Source organism: Pristiophorus japonicus, chromosome 11 (assembly GCF_044704955.1).
Source record: "Pristiophorus japonicus isolate sPriJap1 chromosome 11, sPriJap1.hap1, whole genome shotgun sequence".
Taxonomy (NCBI): domain Eukaryota; kingdom Metazoa; phylum Chordata; class Chondrichthyes; family Pristiophoridae; genus Pristiophorus; species Pristiophorus japonicus.
Window position 1 is genome coordinate 166,709,677 of NC_091987.1, and position 18,230 is coordinate 166,727,906.

Genomic DNA, 18,230 nt, shown 5'->3' on the forward strand with positions numbered 1-18,230 from the left:
TCTGGTCGTGCGAGGCCCCTTGGGGAAGAGTGACCATAATGGTAGAATTCATCATCAAGATGGAGAGTGACACAGTTAATTCAGATACTAGGGTCCTGAACTTAAAGGAAGAAAACTTCAACAGTATGAGACATGAATTGGCTAGGATAGACTGTGGATAGGAAATGGCAGACATTTAAAGATCACACGGATGAACTACAACAATTGTACATCCTGTACAATAAAAAATGGAAGGTGGCTCAACCGTGGCTAACAAGGGAAATTAAGGATAGTGTTAAATCCAAGGAAGAGGCATATAAATTGGCCAGAAAAACCAGCCTACCTGAGGACTGGGAGAAATTTAGAATTCAGCAGAGGAGGACAAAGGGTTTAATTAGGAAAGGGAAAATAGAGTATGAGACTAAGCTTGCAGGGAACTTAAAAACCGACTGCAAAACTTCTATAGATATGTGAAGAGAAAAAGATTAGTGAAGACAAACGAAGGTCCCTTGCAGTCAGAATCAGGTGATTTCATAATGGGGAACAAAGAAATGGCAGCCCAATTGAACAAATACTTTGGTTCTGTCTTCACGAAGGAAGACACGCATTAGCTCCCGAAAATACAAGAGGACTGAGGGTCTAGCGAGAAGGGGGAACTGAGGAAAATCCTTATTAGTCAGGAAATTGTGTTAGGGAAATTGAAGGGACTGAGGGCCGATAAGTCCCTAGGGCCTGATAGTCTGCATCCCAGAGTACTTAAGGAAGTGGCCCTAGAAATAGTTGATGCATTGGTGGTCATTTTCCAACATTCCATGGACTCAGGATCAGCTTCTATGGATTGGAGGGTAGCTAATGTAACCCCACTTTTAAAAAATGGAGGGAGAGAGAAAACAGGGAATTACAGACCGGTTAGCATGACATTGGTGGGGAAAATGCTGGAATCAATTATTAAAAATTGTAAAGATAATGCAGCGCATTTGGGAATCAGTGATAGGATCGGTCCAAGTCAGCATGGGTTTATGAAAGGGAAATCATGCTTGACAAATCTTCTAGAATTTTTTGAGGATGTAACTAGTCGAGTGGCTAAGGGAGAACCAATGGATGTGGTGTATTTAGACTTTCAAAAGGCTTTTGACAAGGTCCCACACAAGAGATTAGTATGCAAAATTAAGGCACATGGTACTGGGGGTAATGTATTGACGTGGATAGAGAAATGGTTAGTAGACAGGAAGCAAAGAATGGGAATAAACAGGTTATTTTCAGAATGACAGGCAGTGACTAGTGGGGTGCGCAGGGTTCAGTGCTGGGACCCCAGCTATTTACAATATACATTTATGATTTAGACGAAGGAATTGAATGTAATATCTCCAAATTTGTAGATGATACTATGCTGGGTGGCAGTGCGAGCTGCGAGGCAGATGCAAAGAGGTTGGAGGGTGACTTGGACAGGTTAGGTGAATGGGCAAATGCATGGCAGATGCAGTATAATGTGGATAAATGTGTGATTATCCACTTTTGTGGCAAAAACAGGAAGGCAGATTATCTGAATGGTGACAGATTATTAAAAGGGGAGGTGCAACGAGACCCGGGTATCATGGTACATCAGGCATGCAGGTTCAGCAGGTAATAAACATGTTGGCCTTCATAGCGAGGGGGATTTGAGTATAGGAGCAGGGAGGTCTTACTGCAGTTGTACAGAGCTTTGGTGAAACTACACCTTGAGTATTGTGTACAGTTTTGGTCTCCTAATCTGAGGAAGGACATGCTTGCTATTGAGGGAATGCAGCAAAGGTTCACCAGACTGATTCCCGGGATGGCAGGACTGACATATGAGGAAAGACTGGATCGGCTAGACTTATACTCAATGGAATTTAGAAGAATGAGAGGGGATCTCAGAAACGTATAAAATTCTGACAGGACTGGATAGGTTAGATGCAGGAAGAATGTTCCCGATGTTGGGGAAGTCCAAAGCCAGGGGTCACAGTCTAAGGATAAGGGGTAAGCCATGTAGGACCGAGATGAGGAGAAACTTTTTCAGCCAGAGAGTTGTGAACCGGTGGAATTCTCTGCCACAGAAAGTTGTTGAGTCCAGTTCGTTGGATATATTCAAAAGGGAGAAGGGATCAGGGGGTATGGAGAGAAAGCAGGGGTGGGATATTGAGGTTGCATGATCAGCCATGATCATATTGAATGGCAGTGCAGGCTCGAAGGGCCGAATGGCCTGTTCCTGCATCTACTTTCTATGTTTCTATGTTTCTGTCAGAGGGCAGACAGTGAGCCAGGGCAGCCCTCCCCCAGTCCAGGCAGGCTCACTGTGTAAGTAACAGCAGCCGGAGAGACTGACACAGTCTGGATAAAGGTGACTGGACACCTTATTGCTCAGTCGTGCTCCATCCACCAATGTAACCCAAAAGGAGACGGTGTCAAAATTAGACTTAAAAAGGGCACAGTTTCTGAGCCATGTCCAGATCTTAGAATATATGCAAGGATAATCAACTCAATTTCATTCTAAGAGATTTACATGTTATGTGGATCATTACAATTTAAAATCTATTTGATACTTACTCTTGCCGAAGCAACCAGGCTGTTCCAGCGCTTGCGGCACTGGTCCGACCCCCTCGCCTTGTGGGACGTCGATGAGACCACATCCGCGATCTCGCCCCAAATCCTCCTGTAGGCCCGGGATGGAGGTTTCCCCCGCCCACCCCGGTCAATTGGGCTCACCGGGAGTGTACCTCCTCGACGAGGGTCTTGTCAGAGAAGGGTTTGGCCCTCCACAGATCTCTCTCTCTCTCTCTCTCTCTCTCTCTCTCCGTGCCTTCCACATCACCAAGGCCCAATCCACATCGCTGAGCTTTCGCTGGGCTATCGCCGGGGAAAAAAGCCAAAAGTAGCAATCCAAAAAATAGGCGGTCTTTCATCCATCCTGAAAGCTGAAACATTGTTAAGGCTGGAACATTGTCCATTTTTTGGGCCCTAGCGATCTGAATGGAAAGTCTAGCCCTTAGCACTTCCTTGTCGACTGATCGAGCGTCTCTTCACAGCTGCTAATTATAGAAGCCTTGAGGGCAGACCAGGCGCTGTGGATGTCATGTATTCAACCAGCATTGTAACCCATAAATAAACTGACCTAAATTGTACACCATGAGAACACTGACCACTAGGTGGGAGACACTCCTAACCTGGACCTTCAGGTATAAAAGGGGAAGCTCCACCCACCATCACTTGAGTGCTAAGGAATAAAGGACAGGTCACAGACTGACCTTCTCTCAGCAGGCGGTCCAATTTGCCTTCTATCTGTTCCCGCATCACGTACGGCACAACTCTGGCCTTGTGGTGTGCTGGCCTAGCGTCCGGGTTTATGTGAATCACTACCTTGGCCCCCATGAAAGTGCCAATGCCGGGTTGAAATAATGAGTCAAATTTGTCCAGGATCTGTGAGCATGATACTCGCTCCACAGATTTATCCTTTCAGGATTTTTTCCAATACTTTTCCCATCACTGAGGTTAGGCTGACAGGCCTGTAATTACTCAGCCTATCCCCTTCTCCCTTCTTAAACAAGGGTACTACGTTAGCAGTCCTCCAATCCTTTGGCACCATGCCCAAATCCAAAGAGGTTTGGAAAATGATGGTCAAGGCCTCTGCTATTTTCTCTTTTACTTCGCTCAACAGCCTGGGATGCATTTCATCCAGGCCTAGGGACTTATCTACTTTCGAAGCTGCTAAGCCCCTTAATACTTCCTCTCTCACTATATTTATTTCATCCAGAATATCACACTCCTCCTCAATAGCCGTATCTGCATTGCCCCTTTCCTTTGTGAAAACAGATGCAAAGTATTCATTAAGAACTCTACCAACAGCTTCCACCTCCACACAAAGATTACCCTCATGGTCTCTAATATCTATATCAATGATTTTAGATGAGGGGACCAAATGTAATATATCCAAGTTTGCTGAAGGTACCAAGCTCGGTGGGAATGTAAGTTGTGAGGAGGATGCAAAGAGGCTTCAAGGAAATATGGACAGGCTAAGTGAGTGGGCAAGAACATGGCAAATGGAATATAATGTGGAGAAATGTGAATTTTTCCACTGTTGTAGGAAAAATAGAAAGGCAAGTATGTTTTTAAATGGTGAGATGGGGAAATGTTGGTGTTCAGAGGGACCTGGGTGTGCTTATACACAAATCAAAGTTAACATGCAGGTTCAGCAAGCAATTAAGAAAGCAAATGGTATGTTGGCCTAAATTACATTTAAGTGTAAAGATGTCTTCCTGCAATTATACAAGGCCCGGGTGGATCACACCTGGAGTATTGTGTACAGTTTTGGTCTCCTTACCTAAGGAAGGATGAATTTGCCATTGAGGGAGTACAACGAAAGTTCACCAGACTGATTCCTGGGATGGGGGGGATTGTCCAATGAGGAGATACTGAGTAGACTAGGCCTATATTCTCTAGAGTTTGCAAGAATGAGAGGTGATCTCATTGAAACATACAAAATTCTTAGAACTTGACAGGGTAGTTGCAGGGAGGATGTTTCCCCCGGGCTGGGGAGTTGAGAACCAGGGGTCAGCCATTTAGGACTGAGATGAGGAGAAACTTCTTCCCTGAGGGCGGTGAATCTTTGGAATTCTCTACCCCCAGAGGGCTGTGGAGGCTCAGGCTTTGACTAAATTCAAGACAGAGATCGATAGATTTTTGGATATTAAGGGAATCGAAGGATATGGGGACAGTGCAGGAAAGTGGAGTTGAGGCAGAAGATCAGCCTTGATCTCATTGAATGGTGGAGCAGGCTCAAGGGGCCGAATGGCCAACTCCTGCTCTTAATTATGTTCTTATTATGTTCCTCCTTTAGGACTTTCCTTAAAACCTATGTCTTTGACCAAGCTTTTGGTCATCTGCCGTAAATTCTTATTGTGTGGCTCGGTGTCGTTTATTTCTCTTGTCCTGTAACACTACTGTGAAGTACCATGGTCTGTTTTACTGCATTAAAGGCGCTATATAAATACAATTGTTGTGTCCATCTCCAGCCCCCACAAGTGTAGAATACGAAGTTAGTACTTCAGCAAACCCCATCAGCTCCCTGTGTTGGTGTAACTAATGCTGGTAACAGCTTATCCAGGCACAATACAGGGACGGGTGGTGACTACGGCCACTACCCAGCCATCAGGCTGTGGATCAATGAGGTTTGTGTGTGTGGGGCTGGCCTGAGATACTGCTGCACCTCGGGGATGGGTCAGAGCTACTCCATTGGCTCCCTTTGTTCTGTCGTCATGGCGACTATTCCGCACATTGGATTCAAATTCCCGGTTGGGGCTGAACATCCTGTGGTCATGAAAGGTAATATAGAAATACAAGTCTTTCTTTTATGAGGGCTCTTAGTGGTGATATCATGTGACCATATTCCAGGTTTACCAGAGAATATGGAGCTGCCCTTTCCCAGTGTTTGTTCCCAATGACCCAGCCACTCTCCTGTGTCTCCTTGTACTGCTGCTGTTCTGTACAGGGGCCCATCACATGGACAAGTACCCAGGCTTCAGCCCCCATGGAGTTGAATACGGATCAGCCGCCATTTGATTGAATGGCGGACCAGTCTCAAGGGGCTGAGTGGCCTCCTCCAGCCCCCATGGTTCATCCTTCAACTCTTCCTCCCTCTCTGGGCAGGTAAACTTCGGGTTGATGCCAAGTGAGTCAATTGTGGCTGCTGCCAGGTAGCCTGGCCTTCACTGGTATTAATTCCACGTTCAACCAAGGACTGCTCTTTCCCAGTGAGGTGTGTGTTTATCAGGCATAGCCCCAGTTATAGCAGGAATGAGGACAGGAGGAGTATGTGTGTGTGTGTATGTACTAGGCCCAGGCAGAGCCTGGTCTCCAGTCGTCTTGGAACTCCTTGCCACTGGACCAAGACCTCGCTCTGCGAAGCCCGTGTGGTAGCCGGTGTGCAACGGTCGCTCCACGTTAAAAGAACTCACGCACAGGCATCTTCCACACTTCAAGATGAAGTTCTGGACCTGGAACATCAGGACCCTCATGGACATCCCCAACAGCAACAGACCGGAACGTCACAACGCCATCGTTGCCCAGGAACTTAGACGCTTCGACATAGACATCGCCGCCCGAAGCAAGACCCGGCAGGCAGGGGACGGCCAGTTCAGGGAACGAGGTGGTGGCTTCACCTTCTTCTGGAAAGGAAAACCAGAAGCAGAGCGCCATAAAAGACAAGCTAGTGGGCCGTCTCAGAGACTCCTCCTGCGGGATAAACGATCGCCTCATGATCCTTCGGCTCAACAAAAAGGAGGTTCAGCAACCCCATAGAAGAAGCAGAGGAAGAACACGATATAGAGTTCAGTCCTCCACAGGTGACCGAACACAGGAACCAAAGGGAGGAGAGTCCAGTCTCTGTGGGCAGTCCGGACAGGCCTGAGGCACTGCAAACAGCAGACACTCAGGCCAGCGCCCAACAACCGGAGCCCCAACTCAGGCGCTCTACAAGGGAGCGTAAACCACCAGAGAGACTCAACCTGTGATCCCAATAAGAATTTGGGGGGGAGGTGATGTCATGTATTCAACCAGCATTGTAACCCATGTATAAACTGACCTAAGTTGTACACCATGAGAACACTGACCACTAGGTGGGAGACACTCCTAACCTGGACCTTCAGGTACAAAAGGGGAAGCTCCACCCACTTCCATCACTTGAGTGCTAAGGAATAAAGGACAGGTCACATACTGACCTTCTCTCAAGCATGGGCCTTGTGTGCATTTATATTGTATAGTGGACACTCTGCGTCTCTGGGTCACTGGGGGTCATTAGGTTGGGCACGAGGTGCTGGCTGAATAGGGCTTTCTTAGCGGGATCTTCGAATGCTATGGCGTTGATTTTCCTGCGGCATTGTTTCTGTTGCCATCGCCATTTTGGGTCAGTGTTGATGGTGATGACAGAGCGGATTAGATGGTGGTCCATCCAGCAGTCATCAGTTCCTGTCATGGTGCGGGTGATGCGCACGTCTTTGCGGTCCCTCGCTTGGACGATATCGTAGTCGAGCAGATGCCAGTGCTTGGAGCGAGGGTGTTGCCATGAGGCTTTATATTTGTCTCTCTGACGGAACAGGTTATTGGTTATGACGATGCTGTGTTCTAAGCATTTTGTCAGGAGGAGGGTGCCATTGGAGTTGGCTATTCCTACCCGCTTTCTGCCGATCACACCTCCCCAGAGATCTGTGTCCTTTCCGACTCAGCAGTTAAAGTTGTCGAGGAGGATTAGCTAGTCGCTCGTTGGGACTCGGGACAGGGATTGTTCGAGGCTGGAGTAGAATTCCTCTTTGGTCGTGTCTGTAGCTTCCAGCATTGGGGCATATGCGCTAAAGACCATAATGCACTGCTTCCAGGCTAGGGTGAGCCGAAGGGTCATGAGGTGATCGTTTATCTCGCAGGAGGAGTCTCTGAGACGGCCCACTAGCTTGTCTTTTACGGCGCTCTGCTTCTGGTTTTCCTTTCCAGAAGAAGGTGAAGCCACCACCTCGTTCCCTGAACTGGCCGTCCCCTGCCTGCCGGGTCTCGCTTCGGGCGGCGATGTCTATGTCGAAGCGTCTAAGTTCCTGGGCAACGATGGTGCTGTTGGGGATGTCCATGAGGGTCCTGATGTTCCAGGTCCAGAACTTCATCTTGAAGTGTGGAAGATGCCTGTGCGTGAGTTCTTTTAACGTGGAGCGACCGTTGCACACCGGCTACCACACGGGCTTCGCAGAGCGAGGTCTTGGTCCAGTGGCAAGGAGTTCCAAGACGACTGGAGACCAGGCTCTGCCTGGGCCTAGTACATACACACACACACATACTCCTCCTGTCCTCATTCCTGCTATAACTGGGGCTATGCCTGATAAACACACACCTCACTGGGAAAGAGCAGTCCTTGGTTGAACGTGGAATTAATACCAGTGAAGGCCAGGCTTCCAGGCAGCAGCCACGATTGACTCACTTGGCATCAACCCGAAGTTTACCTGCCCAGAGAGGGAGGAAGAGTTGAAGGATGAACCATGGGGGCTGGAGGAGGCCACTCAGCCCCTTGAGACTGGTCCGCCATTCAATCAAATGGCGGCTGATCCGTATTCAACTCCATGGGGGCTGAAGCCTGGGTACTTGTCCATGTGATGGGCCCCTGTACAGAACAGCAGCAGTACAAGGAGACACAGGAGAGTGGCTGGGTCATTGGGAACAAACACTGGGGAGGGGCAGCTCCATATTCTCTGGTAAACCTGGAATATGGTCACATGATATCACCACTAAGAGCCCTCATAAAAGAAAGACTTGTATTTCTATATTACCTTTCATGACCACAGGATGTTCAGCCCCAACCGGGAATTTGAATCCAATGTGATGAATAGTCGCCATGACGACAGAACAACGGGAGCCAATGGAGTAGCTCTGACCCATCCCCGAGGTGCAGCAGTATCTCAGGCCAGCCCCACACACACAAACCTCATTGATCCACAGCCTGATGGCTGGGTAGTGGCCGTAGTCACCACCCGTCCCTGTACTGTGCCTGGATAAGCTGTTACCAGCATTAGTTACCTGGACCAGTTACACCAACACAGGGAGCTGATGGGGTTTGCTGAAGTACTAACTCCGTATTCTACACTTGCGGGGGCTCGAGATGGACACAATGACTTGTATTTATATAGCGCCTTTAACGCAGTAAAACAGACCATGGTACTTCACAGGAGTGTTACAGGACAAGAGAAATAAACGACACCGAGCCACACAATAAGAATTTACGGCAGATGACCAAAAGCTTGGTCAAAGACATAGGTTTTAAGGAAAGTCCTAAAGGAGGAACATAATAAGAACATAATTAGGAGCAGGAGTTGGCCATTCGGCCCCTTGAGCCTGCTCCACCATTTAATGAGATCAAGGCTGATCTTCTGCCTCAACTCCACTTTCCTGCACTGTCCCCATATCCTTCGATTCCCTTAATATCCAAAAATCTATCGATCTCTGTCTTGAATTTAGTCAAAGCCTGAGCCTCCACAGCCCTCTGGGGGTAGAGAATTCCAAAGATTCACCGCCCTCAGGGAAGAAGTTTCTCCTCATCTCAGTCCTAAATGGCTGACCCCTGGTTCTCGACTCCCCAACCCGGGGGAAACATCCTCCCTGCAACTACCCTGTCAAGTTCTAAGAATTTTGTATGTTTCAATGAGATCACCTCTCATTCTTGCAAACTCTAGAGAATATAGGCCTAGTCTACTCAGTATCTCCTCATTGGACAATCCCCCCCATCCCAGGAATCAGTCTGGTGAACTTTCGTTGTACTCCCTCAATGGCAAATTCATCCTTCCTTAGGTAAGGAGACCAAAACTGTACACAATACTCCAGGTGTGATCCACCCGGGCCTTGTATAATTGCAGGAAGACATCTTTACACTTAAATGTAATTTAGACCAACATACCATTTGCTTTCTTAATTGCTTGCTGAACCTGCATGTTAACTTTGATTTGTGTATAAGCACACCCAGGTCCCTCTGAACACCAACATTTCCCCATCTCACCATTTAAAAACATACTTGCCTTTCTATTTTTCCTACAACAGTGGAAAAATTCACATTTCTCCACATTATATTCCATTTGCCATGTTCTTGCCCACTCACTTAGCCTGTCCATATTTCCTTGAAGCCTCTTTGCATCCTCCTCACAACTTACATTCCCACCGAGCTTGGTACCTTCAGCAAACTTGGATATATTACATTTGGTCCCCTCATCTAAAATCATTGATATAGATATTAGAGACCATGAGGGTAATCTTTGTGTGGAGGTGGAAGATGTTGGTAGAGTTCTTAATGAATACTTTGCATCTGTTTTCACAAAGGAAAGGGGCAATGCAGATACGGCTATTGAGGAGGAGTGTGATACTCTGGATGAAATAAATATAGTGAGAGAGGAAGTATTAAGGGGCTTAGCAGCTTCGAAAGTAGATAAGTCCCTAGGCCTGGATGAAATGCATCCCAGGCTGTTGAGCGAAGTAAAAGAGAAAATAGCAGAGGCCTTGACCATCATTTTCCAAACCTCTTTGGATTTGGGCATGGTGCCAGAGGATTGGAGGACTGCTAACGTAGTACCCTTGTTTAAGAAGGGAGAAGGGGATAGGCTGAGTAATTACAGGCCTGTCAGCCTAACCTCAGTGATGGGAAAAGTATTGGAAAAAATCCTGAAAGACAGGAGAAATCTACGTTTGGCAAGCCAGGGATTAATTAGGGACAGTCAGCATGGATTTGTTAAGGGAAGATCGTGTTTGACTAATTTGATTGAATTTTTTGAAGAGGTAACCAAGAGGGTCGATGAGGGTAGTCAATACGATGTAATATATATGGACTTTAGCAAAGCTTTTGATAAGGACACACATGGTAGACTGGTCACGAAGGTTAAAGCCCATGGGCTCCAGGGCAAAATGGCAAGTTGAATCCAAAATTGGCTTGGGGGTAGGAAGGAAAGGATAATGATTGATGGCTGCTTTTGTGACTGGAAGGATATTTCCAGTGGGGTTCCGCAGGGCTCAGTACTGGGTCCCTTGCTTTTTGTGCTATATATCAATGATTTAGATTTCAATGTAGGGTGTATGATTAAGAAGTTTGCAGACGACACTAAAATTGGCTGTGTGGTTGATAATGAAGAAGAAAGTCATGGGCTGCAGGAGGATATCAATCTACTGGTCAGGTGGACAGAGCAGTGGCAAATGGAGTTTAACTCAGGGAAGTGTGAGGGCTAATAAGGAAAGGGTATATATATTAAGTGGTAGGCCACTTAATAGTGTGGATGAACAAAGAAACCTTGGGGTACTTGTCCACAGAACTCTTTTTGATTGGATAACGAAATAAACATTAAATCAAATGCCCCCCAATCTGGGGGACACTCCAAACATTTTTCAAACTGCCCTTTTTTTGTTTTTTTGGGGTTTAAAAAAAAATGTTTTGGGCCATAAATTCATTAATTCTACAAGTGCCCCCAATAAAAGGGGAGGGCGACACTAAAACCGGCAATTAAGACAAATCAAACTGTAAAATAAATAAAATCAAATTAAAATTTGGTTGCCGTGGATAACGATGCACTCCAGTCCCTCCGGCGGCCACCTCTCGCGGAAGGCCGCGAGCGTACCGGTGGACACCGCGTGCTCCATCTCCAAGGACACCCTGGCGCAGATGTACGCGCGGAAGAGAGGCAGGCAGTCAGGTTGAACGACCCCCTCGACCGCCCGCTGCCTGGACCGGCTGATGGCACCCTCGGCCGTGCCCAGGAGCAGTCCTACGAGGAGGCCCTCGGACCTACCCGCTCCTCTCCGCACAGAGTGCCCAAAGATCAGGAGTGTGGGACTGAAGTGCAGCCAGAATTTCAGGAGCAGCCCGTTTAAATAATAAAACAGGGGCTGCAGCATTGTGCATTCGATAAAAACATGGAACACGGACTCCTCCAGACCGCAGAAATTGCAGGCAGCCTGGGAGCCTGTGAACCGGCTTAAAAATTTATTGCACGGCACTGCTCCGTGCACCACCCTCCAGGCCAAGTCCCCGATACATAGTGGGAGGACTCCCGCGTAGAGTGCCCTCCATCGGGGACCCCTGCCTCCTCCGGACGGCAAGATGGTACGCCATGGCGTGTCCGATCAGCAGGTGAGGATGGCAAAGTTGAGAGTGTGTAGGAGCAGCCCGTACAGGAAACCCCTCCGCGCGGAACTGAAAGAGACGGAGGGGATTTCCCCGAGGCGGCTCAAGTTGTGAGGCGCCGGCTCCAGAGGGAGGTTCCAGGGTTTGGCGCCGATGAGGAATTCCGTCCGGACGGGGGTCAGTTCGGACGGGATTTCCCCTCGTGCTTGAGCCTCCTCGATGCACCTAACGGAGTCAGGGCCCAGAGCTGTTTTTAGCGACTCGATGGCATCGGCCGCGCGGCGGACGTCGGCCGAATTTAGGCGCCGCGCCAGCGTGTCTGGCGCCATCCAGCCCGCTCCTCCGCCATCGAGCAAGTCCTTCACCCTGGTCACCTCACCAGCCACAGCCCTCTCGTCCGACCGCCACATAAAACCTCGGTCGTGGAGGTACGGATTCCCGAGCAGCGGCTCCTGCAGGACAGCCGCCACTCCAGCCGGTGGAGAGCTGCCCTTGGTGGAGACTTTGTTCCAGACCCTGGTGAGTTCCTTGTAAAAGACAGGCAGCTCCTGGACGGCGGTCCTGACGCCCCCCCAAACTCACAAACAGGAGCTGCGTGTCGTAGTTGAGGCCGTGCTGCTGGCGGAAGAAATACGTCGCCAGAGCACGCTACCTAGGAGGGGGCTCGACGTAAAGGTATCTCTGCAGGGTCTGAAGATGGAAAGTCGTGAGCCGGGCGCTGACGCACACCAACAACTGACCGCCCTCCCCAAGAGGGAGACTCAAGACCGCAGCAGAGACCCAGTGCTTCCTGTTGTTCCAGAAGAAGTCCACCAGCCTCTTCTGTATCTTGGTGACAAACGCAGGGGGAGGGGTCAAAGTGACCAGCCGGTACCACAGCATGGCGGCCACCAGCTGGTTTATGACTAGCGCTCGACCCCTGTAGGACAGCACTCGGAGCAGTCCAGTCCAGCGCCCTAGGCGAGCGGCAACCTTGGCCTCCAGCTCCTGCCAGTTCGCCGGCCAGGCTCCCTCGTCGGGGCTAAGGTAGACTCCCAGATAGAGGAGATGGGTCATGCTCCAGGCAAAAGGCCTGAGCTCCTCTGGCAGGGAGTCCACCTGCCACTGACCCAACAGGAGTCCGGAACATTTCTCCCAGTTGATCCTGGTGGAGGATGCGGCCGAGTAAATCTCCTGGCACTCACGCATGCTCCGCAGGTCAGCGGGATCCTCTACCGCGAGGAGCACGTCATCGGTGTAAGCCGAGAGGATGACCTCCACGCCCGGCCCTTGCAGAGCCAGACCCGTCAACCTCGTCCGCAGGAGGCGTAGGAAAGGCTCCACGCAGATGGCATATAACTGGCCGGACATGGGGCATCCCTGGCGCACCCCTCTCCCAAAGCGAAGGGGCGCCATCAAGGACCCGTTAACCTTAATCAGACACTCCGCGGCAGCGTACAAAAGTCGGATCCGGGCGACGAAATGTGTCCCGAACCCGAAAGCGCGCAGAGTCCCGAACAGATAGTCATGATCCACCCTGTCGAACGCCTTCTCTTGGTCGAGAGATAGGAAGGTGACCGACAGACCAGCCTCCTGGGAATGATGGATGAGGTCCCGGACCAGATGGATGTTATCGTGGATTGTCCGGCCCGGGACCGTGTAGGACTGGTCGGGGTGGATCATGTGGTCCAGCACGGCACCAAGGCGAGCAGACATCGCCCTGGCGAAGACTTTGTAGTCCGTGCTGAGGAGGGAGACCGGGCGCCAGTTCTTAAGGAGGCGGAGATTGCCCTTCTTAGGCAGCAGGACGATGACTGCCCTGCGCCAAGAGAGGGGCATCTCCCCGGTCGCCAGACTTTCCCCCAGGACCCGCGCATAGTCGCCCCCCAGGATGTTCCTAGAACGCCCTGTGGAACTCCACGGTCAGCCCGTCCAACCCCGGGGCTTTTCCCCTCGAGAGCCGGTCGAGGGCGCCGGTCAGCTCCGCCAGGCTTAGCAGAGCTTCCAGATTTTCGGCGCCCTCCGGGCTGACCTTCAGCAGGTCCTCCCACAAAACTCGACGCGCTTCCTCACTGGATGGCTCCGGAGAGAACAGAGCTCCGTAATATTCACGGGCCCTGTTGTTGACGCCCTCCGGATCCGAGACGAGAGAGCCATCGTCAGCCAGCAGCGTTAAGAGCTGCTTACGGACACTCTGTCTTTTTTCCAGCGAGTAGAAGAAGGGGGAGCTGTGGTCCAGATCCCGCAGGAACCGGATCCGCGACCTCACGAACGCGCCTCGGGACCCGACGAACTGTAGGTCCTTCAGCGCGGCCTTCTTCGCTTCGTACACCGTCCGCAGGGCCGGGTCCTCGACTACTTGACCGAGATGGGACTCCAGGTCGAGCACCTCTTTTTCTAGGCGCCCGATCCTGGGCGCCCGCCTCTTGGTCGACCTCCTCGCGTACTCTTGACAGAAGACGCAGACGTGAGCCTTGCCCACGTCCCACCATAGCCTCAAGGAGGGGAAGCCCCCCTGCTTCCTTCTCCAGTCGGCCCAGAAACGGCGGAACGAGTCCTGGAACCGCTCATCCTCCAGCAGCCGGTTGTTAAAGTGCCAGTACGCGGACCCCGTCCTCGCGTGGAGCGAAGCGAGCTCCGCTCACACCAGGTGGTGGTCAGAACACGGCACCGGCCGCATGGAGGCCGCCGGGACGCAGGAAACGTACGCCCGAGACACGTAAAGGCGGTCGACTCTAGACCATCCAACTCCAGGCCTCACCCAAGTAAAGGCGCTGGAGTCGGGGTGGAGATTTCGCCAGACGTCCACCAAGTCGAAGGCCCCAACCAGGTCCCTCAACTTCTCCATCGCCGTCATGCTCTGCGGGGCTCCGGAGCGGTCCCTCGCCTCGAGGGTGCAGTTAAAATCCCTCCCGAGGACAATGCAGTCGCCGACGTCGACGGAGCCAAGAAGAGCGGACACTTCTTCGAAGAAGCGCGTTTGCTGCGGGCCGGGCTGAGGGGCGTACACGTTCACGAGATGGAGCGGCACGTCCCCCAGGCGAACCGTTACGTGCAGCAAGCGGCCTGGCGCGGGCTCCTCGACCCCCAAGATCTCCGGCTGAAAATGCGGGGCCAGCAAGATGGCCACCCCACAAGAAGTGTCGGTGAGGTGGCTCATGCGGACCTCTCCTTGCCATTCCAGGAGCCACGTAGCTTCATCTCCCGGAACAGTGTGGGTTTCTTGCAGGAAGCACACCGCATATTTCCCCTCCCGCAGGAGCGAAAAATTGTTAAATCTACGGTGTGCCTCTCTGCCGACGTTGATGTTGAGGCTGGCTATGGTTATCTTCATGACAAAAGCATAGTGCAACCTCTACCTAACCTATTGTGTGGGGGGGGAGTGGAGTCGTTTGTTGACCTCCACTCCTTCAGCAGCCCAGCGAGGAACCTTTTGAGCCGGCGCATCTCAAGGCTTCGCGACTTTGGTAAGGGCCCGCCCGTGGCCATGGTTTTAGCGGTGGCGTGGTCGGACGCGATGAGCAGCACCGGTTCGGACCATTTTTCCAGGGCCAGATGGGCTCGGTTGCGGCGACCCTGGCTCTGGACCAAAAAGTCCTGGAGTTCCTTTACAGGAATGAGGGGGGACTCAGCGTCGGGTGTGAGGAGATCCACCGCCTCACTGGCGATGGACTCTAGATCTTCTCCCGCGTCCTCCACTGAGTCCCCGTCCCCCTCCGGGAGGTCGCCACCAGCAGCCGGCCCGTCGACCGCATGAGGTATGGCAAACGGCCCGGCCGCTCCATCCGACCCTGGCACTGCCCCGATCCCACCCCCAGGATCGTTGGCAGATGAGTCCCCACTGGGCTCTTTTAAAAGTGGTGCTGGGTCAGGAAGCGACAGCGGAAGGGGTTGCTCCTCCGCCCCAGGAACCTGGGAACATGGAGAGACCTGGTCAAAGAAATGTTCCAGGTCCTCCAAGTACCCCAGCTCCAGAGTAGGGGGCGAGGGTTGGTGTTCTTCCCCCTCCCCGCCGCCACCCCCCGGTCCAGCGTGTACAGAATCATTAAAATTGTTAACACTTTGTATTTCTTCCGGGTCGAGCGACTCCCGGGGGCAGTTGGTTAATAGCTGGGCGGGCTCAGGTTCGGCCTTTTCGGCCCCGCCCGCCTCAGTCCCCGGGACGCTCGACCCGGCGGCAATGCATTCCTCCGCTGGCCCCACGCCCCCCACGACAGGCAGATCTTCCACGCCATCCCTGGGAGGCAGAGGCTGGGCAGCTTCGACTGTCTCACCCTCCCCGGGGACAGATTCCTCCTGCCTACGGCGCAGTTTTGGGCGCTGGTGGGGGACGCGGGACATGCGGTGGGCACCGACTCCTCCGCGGAGGGATGTTGTTCCCCCTCCGCCTCATTGGAGCGGCGCCTCCTTTTGTTCCTGGAGGGGCGCGGAGGCAGGGAGACCTCCATGTCTGCCGAGGCCTCCCGCTCCACTCCCCACTTTTTCTTTTCTTGCCCGCGCCCGAGCCCCCCTGCGGTATTGGTCAAGGGCTCTGGCACGGGCTCAGGGCACCCCGCGCTCGCCGGTGACAGGGTTGGGCTGAGCGCGGTGATCAGACTGTCTGGCGTACCGAGGGGACCCGCCTCGAGATGTTTCGCCTTCCTCCGCGCCTTCTTTCCGGCCGGACGCTCTCCCTCCCCCCCGCCGGAGGCCGCGAAAACAAAGGCCTCCGACGATGCCCGCGCACCTACGGCTCCCGGCACGCGGACGCTAGTAGGGGGAGGGGTGGCGGCGGCGCCAGCCTTGGCCGCCTTCGGTGGTTTGGCGGCCTTGGAGGCGGGGCAGCTTTTGCGAACGTGCCCCACCTCCCTGCAGGCGTGGCACTGCACGCCGTCCGACGTCCAGAAGACGCGGTAGGCAGTCCCCTCGTGCACCACATTAAAACTGCCCTCCGTCGTCTCCTCCCGCGCCAGCCGGACAAAGAGCTGGCGGCGGAAGGAGAACACGTGGCGCAGGCTGTTCTCCCTGAGGCCGAGCGGTATGGGGTTAATCCCTGACCTTACCTCCCCCAGTTGGTGCAGGTGAGGGAGGAGGAGCTCAGCGGGAACAAAGGGCGGGACGTTGGAAAGGATGACCCTCTGCGCAGTGGCCTCGAGAGGATCCACCGGCAGGAACGTCCCGCCCACCGTGAGCCCCTTTTCAAGGGCCAGGGACACCGCCTGCTCCGACCCCAGGAAGAACACAGCCTTCCCAGACATTTTGGAGGCTGCGACAATGGCTGAGGGGCCGACTACCCCAGCCATCGCCCGCTCGCACTCCTCAATGCTCATCGTGGGGTGAGTGTAGCTCTTGACCCCGTGTTTTTTCGTAATTAGTTTAAATGGTGGCAGGGCAGCAGGAGGTGCCGTGGATGCGGATGCCGCCTGCGCGTATGTCCTAGCTGGCCCTGCCACCGGCGTGGATGGGGTCGCCATGGCTGGGTCCCTTTAAGGGCTACACCCACCCCAAAGTCACAGGCCTTAATGGTCTTAAATTGGCCTTGTTGGTGTTTGAGCAGAGGGAGCTCTTAGTGGGGCACACCTCTCCCCTAGTTGACGATTGGGGAGGGGCCTTGCTCCCTCTGCTCAGTTGTCTTAATTTAATTTTGATTAAGGAGGAAAGGGGCTCTCAGAGAGAGAGGGGAGAGACAGAGAGAGTGACAGAGAGAGAGAGAGTGAGGGGGTGGAAAAGAGGGAAGCTGTGAGGGCAGGTCTCCCCTCACAGTGATGGGTGGGCGCTTTCTGGGGTGCACTCCCCAGATAATGGAAAAACAAGACACAGTCTTATAGGATGGTCTTCGGGTGGGGGGAGAAGATGTCTTCACCTGGGGCAGCTGGAGCCACCCAGGCACACACTCCCAATGATGTTAAATAAGGTGATTACTAATTCTTCAGCCTGGTAGCTCCAGCTATCCCAGGCTAGGCAATGGGGGAGGGGTGCTTCAGTGGTGTGTGGGGCCTAGCTGTAAGCAAGACTCCCACACACACTTCCACACACACACACCCCCCCGGCGATGTTCCGGGCCTCGAAGAAATCTTCTTTTCTCCCCCCACCAATAAAACAATGCCTTTAGGGGAATGCACCAGTACACCCACCTGTAGAATGTTGTAGAGTCTCCCTCCTTCTACACAGGTTGTTGTTCTTTCCCCCTTTCTCCAACTCTCTGAAGAAGTAATAAAGTTGTTGAATTTTCTGCTCTCCTCCTCTCCCTCTGGATGGATTGTAATGAAGTAAGCCCCTTCCTCCTCTTCCTGGGCTGGTCTCAGGGTTCTCTCCAGGCCTCCAGGCAGGAGCTATAGCAGCGAGGTCCTTCCCTCACTGCTCCAGGCTCCAAATGATCAGGCCACGCCTCCAACAGCTCCACACTTGACCACAGAACTCTTTTTGGTAGGAAACTAAAACATTAAATCATGTCCCCCCGATCTGCGGGACACACCAAACATTTTCAAGGCCCTTTTTTTTGTGTTTTTTTGGGGGGGGTTTTTGTGTTTTGGTTTTTTCTTTTATTTTTTTTTGGGCACTAAAATCATATTTTTTTTTCTCCAAGTGTGCCCTATAAAAGGGGAGGGGGACACTAAAAACACCGGCAATTAAAACAAATTAAACCTTA